The 12,526-nt window shown below is 42.7% G+C and overlaps 1 protein-coding gene across 4 annotated transcripts in view; it reads left to right on the top strand.

The window, feature by feature from the left end:
- Positions 1-12,526, top strand: part of robo3 (roundabout, axon guidance receptor, homolog 3 (Drosophila)) — a 309,406-nt gene that overhangs the window by 70,737 nt on the left and 226,143 nt on the right. The gene's annotated exons all lie outside the window — the stretch shown is intronic.

A 12,526-nucleotide genomic window follows, 5' to 3' on the forward strand; every position in this document is an offset into this window, starting at 1 on the left:
CAGCCTACAGGAGGCTGCCAGGCTTTCTTTTAAACAGACTGCCGGGTTGCCAATGGACCCAGTGGTCAGGGCACACCTGCTGCCACCTGTTATCCACGGGAGTCGGAAATGCGCTGGGCGGGCCTTAATTTGCCTGCCCACGCAAAATGGCGGCACGGCCCCGATTGTGGGTGCCAATCAGGTCCATGGTCGCTCTGCTCCGCCCGCCCACCAAATGGAAAATTTTGGCCTAGGAAACTGAAATAGAGGATTAGAAAACTGTTATTTAAAATAAACTGTCAACTGTCAAGCATTCATTAAAATGCAACTACTTGTACCTCCAACCTATATTTCCCCCTGATCTACTCTAGTCCCTGAATTTATTCTTCCTTTAAATTCAACATCCAGTTGAATACAAGCTCTCAAATATGCTTTGTGGGTTATTTTTAACATCAGGCTGTTGTCGCTCCTGTCTTCTGGTCTCCCTTAATGTCCAGTGTACCCATCAGGCTGTTACCTAATCAGGTTGACAGCGATGAAAAAGTGTGAAAGAGCAGAGTAAGTTCATGTTCCATGATTAGAAGCAGTGACACTCCCAAACCCAAACCAATCCCTTTTGAGTGAACTCCAACTTCAGAGATTCACTCATCTCATTCAGATGGTTCCAAATAAATTGGAACTTTAGCTCAGCAAGTTACTAAATTAATGCTAAATCTGTAATCATTATCTATATATTGTGTGTGTATAATGTGTCTGTGTATGTATGTATATATTTATATACATCTACCACAATAGTGTGTATTTTTTGGTAAGTGTCACATTTACTCCCTGTCACACTTTTCCTACAAGACTTTGCTGATTACAATTTATAATTGTGACTCATCATAACCAACATCAACTGATGTATTTTTATACATCAACTTGTATTTATACAACAGGTTTAATGTAGGAAAACATCCCAAAGTACTTCACCAAGGCCTAAGACCTATATATAGATATATAGAATTGGATAATTTGGCTTCAGAGAAAGGAAAATGGAAGTATTTGGCACAACAAAGGTTCACTAGATTGATTCCTGGATTGCTCTATTAGGAGAAATTGGGTAGAATGGGCCTATATTCTCTAAAGTTTCAAAGAACGTGAGGTCATCTCATCAAACCGTATAAAATTCTTAGAGGGGCTGACAGGTAGAAGCTGAAAAGCTGATTCTCTTGACTGGAGAGCCTAGAATTAGGGGTCATAGTCTCATGTTATGGGGTCAACCATTTACGACTGAGGTGAGGAGAATTTTTTTCTCTTAGATGATTGTGAATCTTTAAAATTCTCTATCCTAGAGGCCTATGGCTTCTCAGCCATTGAGTATATTCGAAACTGAGATTGATAGGACAGGAAGGTGTGGTTGATGTAGAAGTTTGAATAGCCATGTGAAAAGGCCTCATGGCCTAGCTCCTGCCCCTATTGCTTTATGTCCTTGGAAACAACTGAAAAAAATCTTCAAGTATCAGTCGCTGTGAAGAATATAAGAGGGGGCTAAGTCTGTCAGCTACGTTGAATTTCTGGTTCTTATCTGAAAACATATCATTTTCATTCCCACTCAAATCCCACCACTCCATGCTCAGTTTGATTCAGTAGTTGATTGAGCGGCATCGGTATTTTCCAAGTGATTTTTGAGTCAGGTTTGTTGTATTATTTCTTTCTCGGCTGATACAAATGAAGCAGAAGGCAGGCGTAAAGTTGGAACACAAATCTTTAGGGAGGCTTCTTTTTATACGGCTGCTATGTGCACTGCTCACTGTGAGACTAACTAAGATGGCTGCTGCATCACATGACATTCCAGTGATAACATAACTATTTACGTAATCATATGCTTAAATGAGTATAATATGCTTAAATGAGTATATTTTACATAATAGCAAGCACACTTTCACATCAAAGTTATTGGGGTGGTAAGTTTGGATTTGTGTTACTCTGATTCCATTACTGACAGCATAATGCCTGTCGGCCTGTTGCTTAGCAGTTGTTCCCTTGTTTGGATGAGACAATGTGAGCACCTGACTGGATACAATAGAGGCGGTGGCAGCAGGGAAGGGTTTGACTATTCATTCCCGTGTCATGGGATGTGAATAAATCCACCAGAGCATCAGCAGATGTCCATGCACGCCAGCACCAACATTACTCGGAATACAGGGCAGGATTTCCGAATTTATTACAGGCATGACCCAGGTTGGAATCTGGGTGTGCAGGAAATTGGAGAAATTTGCAAGGCCCTTAGTCGCAGTAGTCATTCAGCATGACTAGAGGTCAGACAGACTTGGGTTTAGATTAATCACTTCCTGTGCTTATTTGTTGCAGTTATTCATGGTCTCTGCTGAATGATTTCTCACTAGATAGTGCACTGTTTATATTAAAGGTTCCACACGTTCACACAGGACTCTTTCGTATCAAATGTAATTGTCACCTCACTCAGCCCACAATGTTGTATGGGATTAGTAGACCACATGTGATAAACTAGTGTTGATCCTCATTGATCTCATATCCCTGCACCACTGTGTTGATGCATTTAAGAATGTTAACACCTTGCCCACTGAATTATTTAATGCTATCAGTCACTGAAATATGAAAAAAAAGTGCCTGTTTTTTTTTTGCCTCCAATATTTTTCCTTCTTCCTGGTTCTCACTGGGACATAGTTCCACAGATTCTGTCCATGCTCAACTAAGTAGCCACACTTCTTATGGGAGCTCCGACAGACTATTTTGATCATGCTTCACAGCCAAGTCTCCTCCAACATGCTGGATTGTGATTGTGCAGGAAACCCTTCCGATTCCCGTGACTTACCCAGGATCTAATTATTGAGGTTTTGATTATTGATCTCCTACTGTTGCATCTCTCTCTCTCTCAGCACAGACCGGAAGCTGAACTTAGGACCTTTCATATAAATAGCTCAGTAACACACAAGGCAATGCAAGCCATTGTCAGAGACGGCTGCTTCTATTCATCAATATGTCAGGACTATCTGTGGTTAAGTCAGCCGTTAGATTTAGTTTGCATCGACACAAGTTGGGCTTGCAGCCTCCAAGCCTGGCTGTTGGATAGATTTCATAATTATTTGATATTTCAAGATTTGCTGTCAAAATTAATTGAGAAGAGATCAAGTGCCTATGAACAGACTGGATATGTTTGTTCATGAAGGATCTGACATTGTCAGTTTCATTAAGTCAGAATCATTATTTTGAATGGGTCACTGACACGCCAAGTGTCCAAACTACTTTTCAGGAGTGAAAACAAAATATGGAACTGATCATCGCCAAATAATAGAGGCTTTTGTGAATATGGATGTGGAGCATCCATTCATAGCAATGGGCCCAAACATTTCCATTAACTCTGGGTCTCCAGATAGAACGAAGGCTCTTCCCAATTACTGTCTGCCTCATGATTCCCTCAATTTGACCAAGCCAACCCCCCATTATAACAAAATGACTGGAACAGAATGTGTACCAGTTAGGTGTCAGATTGAGATGCAAGGGAGGAGGACTAAAGGATGACATCACAGCCAAAGTGGAGCTAACTCATGGTGAAGCCAAAAGAAGCATGGTTTGTTCTATAGCAGGATCAGAATTCAAGGAGGCATTATATATACAGTGGATCTTTGATTACCATACTCACATTATCCATACTCCAAATATTCTGCAAAAAATCTACTGGGAATTGCTTTAGCAATAAGCAGCTGACATGTAATTCAGTGCTTTCTAATTGATTTTTCACAGAATCTGGGTTCTTGATCCAGCATGATAGAGGCTGTACCTGGTAACAATTACTCTCCGTGCAGCTCTGATTTTAACAATGGGCTGGGAGAGCAGCAGTAATCGGATTGCCAACATTTTTCTAAGGATAGCAATTTTCATGCTTAAACTGGAGAAACGGGACTCATATCGGGCACTCGGTGAGTTCGATTAAAGAAAGACTTGCAGTTAGATTGCCCTTTTGTGACCTGAGGACTTCCCACTGTCAATTAAGTATTTTTGAAACATAGTCACTGTCATAATGAAGGAAAGGCAGCAACCATTTGACACACAGCAAGCTCCCACAAATAGCAATGAAATAAATGGCCAGACCATCTACTTTAGGTGTTGGATGAAGGACAACATTGGCCAGGGCACTGGGAAGAACTCCCTTAATCTTCTTTGAAATAGTGCCATGGAATCATTTAATTTCACTTGAGAGAACATATGGGGCCTCAGCTTAACATCGCATCTGAAAGATGCCACTTTGAACAGTGGAGCACTCCCTCAGTACTGACCTCAAGTGTCAGCTTTGATGATGTGCTCAAGTCCTTGGAGTGGGACTTCAACCCATGACCTTCTGACTCAGAAATCAGACACTAAAAGCTGTCTGCGTTTGATGAAGATACATTACTGGTTAGTTTCCATTGCCTTTCCCCTCCAACCACTCCCTACCGTTATGATTGATAATGAGGATTCCTTTGTAAAATGGAACTCATCACTCCCAAAATACCAGTTTTGTTGAGATTGTTAATGCTGAAATGACAACTTCAAGCAGTTGTCTGTTGATAAAGGGTCAATTTCCAATTCTTTTTTGTTTCTTGAGTTACTTGCAGCAAAAGCAGAATGCTATAAGCAAATAGTATTGGTGATGCCTTTGTCCACAGGCATTCAGATGAAGATGCCACTCAGTCTGTGTGAGGGAAAGCTCTTGATAGGCAGAACCTTCCCAGCCCTGTGGAGGTCGATTTGAAGCCAGGGTGGGAACAAACTTGCAGACCCGGGCATCAGACCGATGATCTGACGCAATCCTGCCTTTGGGCTATCTTGTAGAATGTGGGTGAGCAGTGTGGGGTGACTACCCTCCTGGCAGCAGCAGGTACCTGATAATTAGCAATAGGAGACTAAAGAGGGGAAGGGGAAGACTCTGCCAGAACCTTCCCGGATTTGGAGCGGACCCCCGCTGTGCTGTGCCAGCAGCTCTGTGAAGGCAACCTCCTAGTGGTAGGCCAGTGGGGCCTTCAGAGCCAGAGGCTTCATGCCCAATGACCTGCGGGCAGGCAGGCAATGCCACATCTGCGGCACAAATGAACCGTCTGGAAGGGTTTCCTGTCACTCCAAGGGATCTGCCTGCTTCAGCCCTCATCATTCATGAAGTTGTTGCATACTTTTGAGGGTGCCTCCATTTTGAAGCATCCTCACTCTCTCCTTACTGCCTGAGCAGCCCCCACCTCTCCCGGTGTGGCTGAGGGCCGTCTGACTGGGCCTACAGACTAGGGAGCCAGCCTGTCCTTAATTGGATGGGGCTTCCGGAAGTGGTCTCCTAATTGGCTGCATCCGGGAAGATTGCACAAGTGGGTGGGACTTGCCGACCATCAGGCCTCGGTAGCCAGATTTGTCCCCAAACGTTTTCAAAGATGGTAAGATTCCATCCACCGTGTTCAAATTCCAAAGCCTGCTTTCAGAATTCAGAGAAGTCTCCAGAGTGAAACTGTCAGGTGTCTGGCAGTGTCCTCCCCTTCCCCTCTTTAGCCTCCTATTGCTAATTATCAAATACCTGCTGCTGCCAAGAGGGTAGTCACCCCCACTGCTCACCTAAAAGATAGCCCAAAGGAGGGAACTGTCTGAAGTGGAGCAATTATAAATATAATACATACTTGTTAATTGAGAGACTTGGCGGAAAGGCCAAGGGTCAATGTGCAAGATGCCACCAAGATTGACAAGGTTCGATACAGTGAAAACACAGAAAGAAGTAAGAGCATCTAGGGTGCTGTACTTTCAGTGTAAGAGAAGAGAGGAAGAAAAGATCAGAGGCAATGACCAAAGTGGCATTGATGACACCGTGAGAGGCTGGGACAACATAAAAGAGGAGAAGATCACCCATTATTTAAGATTTTTATTGTATATTATCTGAGACTTTACGTTATAATTATGGAGTCTTGAGTTGATGGATGAGTGGATGCGCTGATAGGAGAGGAACCTCATCCAGGAAGCATATATGTAGTAGTGCACATGGCATATAATTCTAAACTAGTGACGATGCAGGAAATTCGTGTTGTCTGGTCAGTTGGATGATGGGTGGGGGAGAGGGGGTGGGCAGGGAGAGCTAAGTGGAGTTTTGGCAGGAGTAGGTCCAAGGATGGCAGAAACAATTGAAGATATTGACAGGATGTTTTAACGTGAACCCGGTGAAAATCTTTTAAGCGTTAATTTCCTCAGGAAAATAGAGCACAATTCTGCTGTTACGCCACAGCTATGCTGAAATGTTCCAGGAAATTCCTGGGCCATTCCTGCCTGTGGATGACCTATTTTGAAGGGTCATGAGGACTCGAAACGTCAACTCTTTTCTTCTCCGCCGATGCTGCCAGACCTGCTGAGTTTTTCCAGGTAATTCTGTTTTTGTGTAAGATATGTGGATGTTGGCTCTGTGACATCAATACTAATGGTTTGCTCGCTTGACTGTTCTATGATTCTGTGAAAAATGATGTCACTGTACAATGGGTTAACAGCTCCTTATCCCTGCCTGGTAACGTTGCCGGGCTGGGTACAGTGTATCTTTAAATTATAGAAACAATGTGGCCACTTAACGAGAGCTAACCATCTCACTGGCCATTTCATTACTCATTTCAGCAAACCGAGTGACCAACATCGAACTAGGAAATGCCTTGAAGTGTGCCCATTAATAACGCTGTCAATGGAGTTAGTCTCTGTGAAGACCCTGTCACCACCTCTCACATATTTGTTTTCTTTTCCCAATCTCTCTTGATTATTTTCTGGAAGGTACTTAACTGTCAACGGTGTTAAGGAAGGGAAGGCAGGGTGAGGGGGTGGTGGTTGGGGGGAGTGTGATTGTGGTGGCAGGGGGCTTTGCAGTTTGAGAGAGGGTCTTTGCCTGAGGCTGATATCACTTTTGTTCTGCTGGGATACAGAAGTCCACTCAGGCATCCTGTCAATATGAACATTTTTTTGAAGATAATTAAAATGAGTACTTAAGGAAGAATTTTCCTTTCCATTAGGTAAGGGCAAAATTATTGGATGATTAAAAAAGGATTCATTTATGATTTTTCTACACAGGGAAACCCTTCCCCCAAAGAGGTTGATTCCTGTTAATGATACTGATTCAATGAGTTATCATCTCATTTAAAACGCACCATCCTTGCCTTAAGCAGGCTTTTGTGGAAGTGACAGAGGAATATTGTGGATTATTTAAGAACCATCATCACATAACATTTGGGCTCATTTTGATATTTATCATGTACATTTGTGTTTGAAAACTTTCAGTATCCATTTACAAGTGCCTGGTGAGTGGTCTCACATTATAGGGAATGTTTTACACACCCACACTCCTAACATGGGGCTTTATCTGCTAAGAGACACTATGGGGAATTCAGATAGCAGCTCCTTCACAATTTCTGTCCATTTATCATCCCAATATTCTCACTCCAAGACTAGTCCCCTTGGAGTGGCTTCCACTGAGATGAGAGCTAGGGAGCAGAGTAAGTATCAGAAAGTGACACATGGATGTAGGAATAAAACTATTATGGAATCAAAATACTGCAGATGCTGGAAATCTGAAATAAAAACAGAAAATGCTGAAAATACTCCGACCATCGATTTAAAACGCCAACTCCTGTTTCTCTCTCCGCAGATGCTTCCTCATCTGCTGAGTATTTCCAGCGTTTTCTGTTTTTATTTAGGATGACAGCTGCCTTAATGTGTTTGCCCCTAGGGTCTTATCCAAATTAAATTATTTGTAAGCAGTGGGCACGGCTCTCAATGTGATTATTAATTCTACCAGAAATACCTTTGGGCTCTGCTGGCAGAAGTCAGATGTCAAAGAGCTACCTCGGGTTCACTCAAAACTAGAGGGGAATGTTGGGAAACAGGTGACTCCTTCTGCCCAACCAAGACAGCTGGCCATTGAGAATTCTGCTTGTAGACAGGTGCTGAAGTGAAGAGCACTCCCGGCTGTCGCTAGAAGATGAGCGATCACTCTCCCGAGCAGGGGCTCCCTATGGGGAGCAGATGATGGACCATTTGTAGAGTCCAAAGATTAATTTTGCAGCTGTCTTGGACCAAATTAAAGTTCAAATGTAAAAGATTAACCCCACCATTTCACAGCGGAAAAAAAATCAAGGAAAACAAATCCTTCACTGATACGCAAAGGTCACACTGAAAGCAGCTTGGGACCTAATTTGAGCTTTAGTTTCTTGTGGCAATTGTAGTTGGATTGTAATAACCCATTCCCTGATTCAAAATGCCATCTAAACTTTACTGGAGGAGGCTGCCTCTTTCGCCTGTAGTCATCCTGCCATAAGAATCCTAGAAGATCCCGTTGTTTTGGTCAGGAATTCGCCCATTTATTTTAAATGGGTTAAGATCAGTGTTCCATGCAAGCTGAGTGCATGCGAGGTTACACAGAAACATGTAAGGTACCAAGTCGGCCACTCACAAGTTGAGCTGTTTAAGAAAACATACATGCAGCAACGGAAAAAATATATATAGAGGTACCGTGCATTAAAATTAAAAGGTCGAGTAGAGGAAAAATAAATTACAGGGAACGTTGATGAACAGCTCTGCTAAAACAATGAACAGAGGAATGTCATATGAAAGTGTTAAACATTCGGTCCATAACTGTCAGCAACAGCATCTCCTGGGCTAAAAGTCAGTAATTTATGATGTTGGCGACATGAGCGATTAAAAGGCTTTCAACTGATTTATCATCAGCTTTAAAACAAGCATCAGAATTCAAGCTGTGATCCCAGCCTTTGACCTGTCCCTTATGTTGTCTTCTGTTCAGTTTTGAACTTGGCAAGAGCTGGCAATTCTGGTCATACCAACTGGATGATGGAATATGTCAGCTGTCTGGAGTATTGTTTCCAGACTGTGGAATAATAGTGAGTAGAGGAGCTTACTGCTCATGGAATTAACTTTTCATGCAGATATATGGATTGTCACTCGGTCCACTGCTTCTCATGGTGGTCTGGGTGGGATACGGAACACATTTAGATTCCTTTAGGACCAATGCCTGTACCAGACCCTTTAGAATTTTGAAACAACTTCCATATATATGATGCCCTTCATGACTTCAGGATGTCCCAAAGTGAGTGGTGCCAGTGAGTAGCTTTTGATGGACATTCGGTGTTGTTATGTATGCAAGCCCCACAGTCAGATTGCACACTCAAGGTCCCACAGCTGTGGAATAATCACCAGTTAATACACTTTTTGGTGGCATTGGTTGATAGATAAATGTTGGCCGGGACATCCAGAGATCTGCCTGGCTCTTACTGAACAAGTCCCATAGGATTTTTTTACATCCATCTAAACCAGCAGATGGGACTCGATTTGATGTCTTAACCTCTGATTATCATTAGAGAGCAGAGCAGAATTATTGATGCCTGTGGTTGATAGCTCCACGTTCTATCACCAAGATATAAGTCTTCAGGGTGGACATCACAATGGAAATGCCGTGCCTGGGAGAAGGTTTCCTCTGCTGACTGTTACTTGTCCCATGTTTTTATATTTAGTTTCACATCTTTAGTTTTACTGGAAAAAGCAAACACAGAAATCGTTTCTTGCTATTGGATGTCAGGCTTCAGTGATCATAATTATAGCACATCACTCTTAAGGCAATGTTACCCAAAGTCCCCCATCCTATTCAATGTCTTCATCAGTGATTGGACAGTATTGTAGGGGGTGGCTTTGGGACATCTGCTGCAGATATTTCTGAGTGTGTTCCACTAGAGGTTGCAGATTTGTCAAAGAAACGTTGATGAGTTGTTTCAGTGCATCTTGTAACTGGTACACACTGCAGCCATAACTTCCCGTGCTAATGGAACCATACCTCAGTTCATCACCACCTGCAGCAGAGGAATAACAGATATAAATCAGAGAGACCAGAGAAGCTTTTTTTCCATGTTCCCCATCTTGCATCTGGTAGCATAAAGGTTATTTAATTTAACATATTTAGTAGCTTTCAGTTGTGGTCAGGGCTTTCATGCCTGCACTTGCTGTCAGGAGATAGCAGACGAAAGGAACATCTCAGCATCTGAGAGGAGGCAAGATGTATATGACCACCATTTGGCAATGACAAATTAATTAATTAAATGTGCTTCCACTAATGAGCTCTCAGCTGGCTATGAACCGCCTTGCTGTGCCCTATATCAACAGTACAGTACTTTGGTGTGAATGTAAGGTAGTTGTATGTGTGGGGGGATGGTGAGTAAAGGTCGATAGGGAGTCCTCTACAACAGGCGCGAAGGATTTCAAGGAGGCCTCCTATGTAATTATCCATCACTTTCCTGTTGGTTGCATGCAATTGGCAGGAAGGGGATTGGTACGTTGCAGCTGATGACACACGATAGTGTAAACCAAGTGATCTTTGCACTTCCAATGTTAAACAAGAGTCTCTTTGGTGAGGAACCCGAAGCACACAGGAGCAGTAAAAAACTAAAGCATTATGTGGAGGTCATGGGTCTCTGAGTGCTGATTTCCCACTGCTACAATAGGTAGTGGCTTCACAGAGAGAATCTTTCCATCAGTAGCCATACGAAAAATTAGGATTATCATAGAACCATTAAATCATAGAATCATAAAACTGTGAAATCATTGGAGTTTTTAGAAAGGGAAGTGGGAGAGTTATATAATGGGTGGCAGATCTGCCGGTGCCAATTCTACACTAGCCCTAAAAATTAAAACAACTGCTACATGATCTAATAACACAAAAGAAGGCCATTCAGTATCTTGATCCTCTCTGTAGGCCAGATTCAGTCAGTGCCTTTGGAGAGGAGAAGATAAAGTGGCAAACCCCAGTGTTCATTGTTCACATAACAGGTAGGACAAAGGATTATGATTAGCTCCAAGATCTTCTCTTACCAACTTGATTCCATTGTTCCAGCAAGCCATGGGAATTTATTTGGCAGCAGGGAATAGCAGTGCAATGTTTCTGGCCTTGGTAAACACTCCATGGTCTTGGGCACTCAGTGCACAGAACCAAAACTGAAGTTCTGCCTTCAGTTTGCATTCAATGAGCAGTTACCAAATTGTACATGTTAGCTAAATGTTCATTAATAATTAGGTGTCAGCTATAGCTCACTTGGTAGAACTTTTCCTTTGAGTCAGAAGGTTTGTATGTTCAAGTCCCACTGCAATGACTTGTCATCTCAGTTGGGGATAAAAGATTGCAGTCTTATTTCGAAGAAGAGCAGGGTGTTCTCCCCAGTGTCTTGGCCAATCTTAGTCCCTCAAATAACATCTCAAAACAGATTATCTGGCCATTATTGAATTGCTGTTTGTGGAAGCTTGCTGTGCACAACTTGGCTGCCCTGTTTCCTACGTTACAACAGTGACTATGTTTCAAAAAGTACCTTATTGGCTGTGAAGCACTTTGGTACATCCTGATGTTGTGAAAGGCTCTATATAAATGTAAGTTTTTTTTTCTCTGATCTGGGTGCTAATGGCTCACTGTGCAGATTGTTGACTGGATGTAAGCCAGCGATGATGGGATAGAACACCTGTTGGCTTGTCTAATGCCCCTCAATATTTGCCGAATTAATTCAATGCATCATACTACATTTGGTTACTAAAAAGTCGTCAGTCGACAGAAGCTTAGGAACAAATGAGTTCGCTGAGCACAGATTGTAGCAGCAGCAGTTACAACAAGACTCAGACATCTGTCTATCATCAGCTTAATTGACCAGCGCTTGTTATTGTTTGAGTGAAAGAAGCTGTTTGAACAGCTCGCTCTTGCTCTGTCACTAACGATGATGGCAGGGTTTAAGCACACTGTGAAGGGGCAGATGTTCCGATATTTAGAGAGGCTTTGTTACCCTAACAAGGTTCTGTGCAAAATCTCGGAGGAGCTGTTTATAAACATCAATCTGAATGGGGGTTTTCTTCCACACCCTGCCTCTCCCCTCCTTATCATTTTTCCTGCATTCTCCTATAAGTATTAATAAGTAGTTGCCAGGTTCCCAATTCTACTGGGGCCAATGACCCTTTCATGCCTGGCCCATGTGATAATTTTTCACAAGACACCTTGGCATTGAGCATTGGCAACACTTGTTCAACTATAAACGGTATCACAATTAAGCCCAATCCTGCCCTTGCCCCAAAACCTACACCACCTACTTTCCAAGAAAAGCAAGATAGTTAGACCTGGCTTCCTCCCCTGCTCTCCCACCATCTTTCCTTAGCCTAAGTACCCTGCTTCTGAGTAGCAACACCCCCCTTCCTCCCCACCACCTCCCCTTCCTCCCCTCCAATTGTTGCCTGGACTGAGCTTGGCTAACAACACAGCATGGGTGTTGATTTTAGGGTGTTTTTGGACTATGTGGCTGATATTGTGTCTTTATCCTGTTGGCTACTTGAGGAGCTACAGGGGCCTGTGACCACACAATGGTACTTTTCATATTGCAATGGCATTGTTTGTGTTAAAAATGCCACTTCCATGTGATATTGTAACCAATCTGGTGACCAGTCTTTATATAAAAACAAAAAAACTGCGGATGCTGGAAATCCGAAACAAAAACAGAATTACCTGGAAAAA

Source organism: Carcharodon carcharias, chromosome 25 (genome assembly GCF_017639515.1).
Source record: "Carcharodon carcharias isolate sCarCar2 chromosome 25, sCarCar2.pri, whole genome shotgun sequence".
Lineage (NCBI taxonomy): Eukaryota > Metazoa > Chordata > Chondrichthyes > Lamniformes > Lamnidae > Carcharodon > Carcharodon carcharias.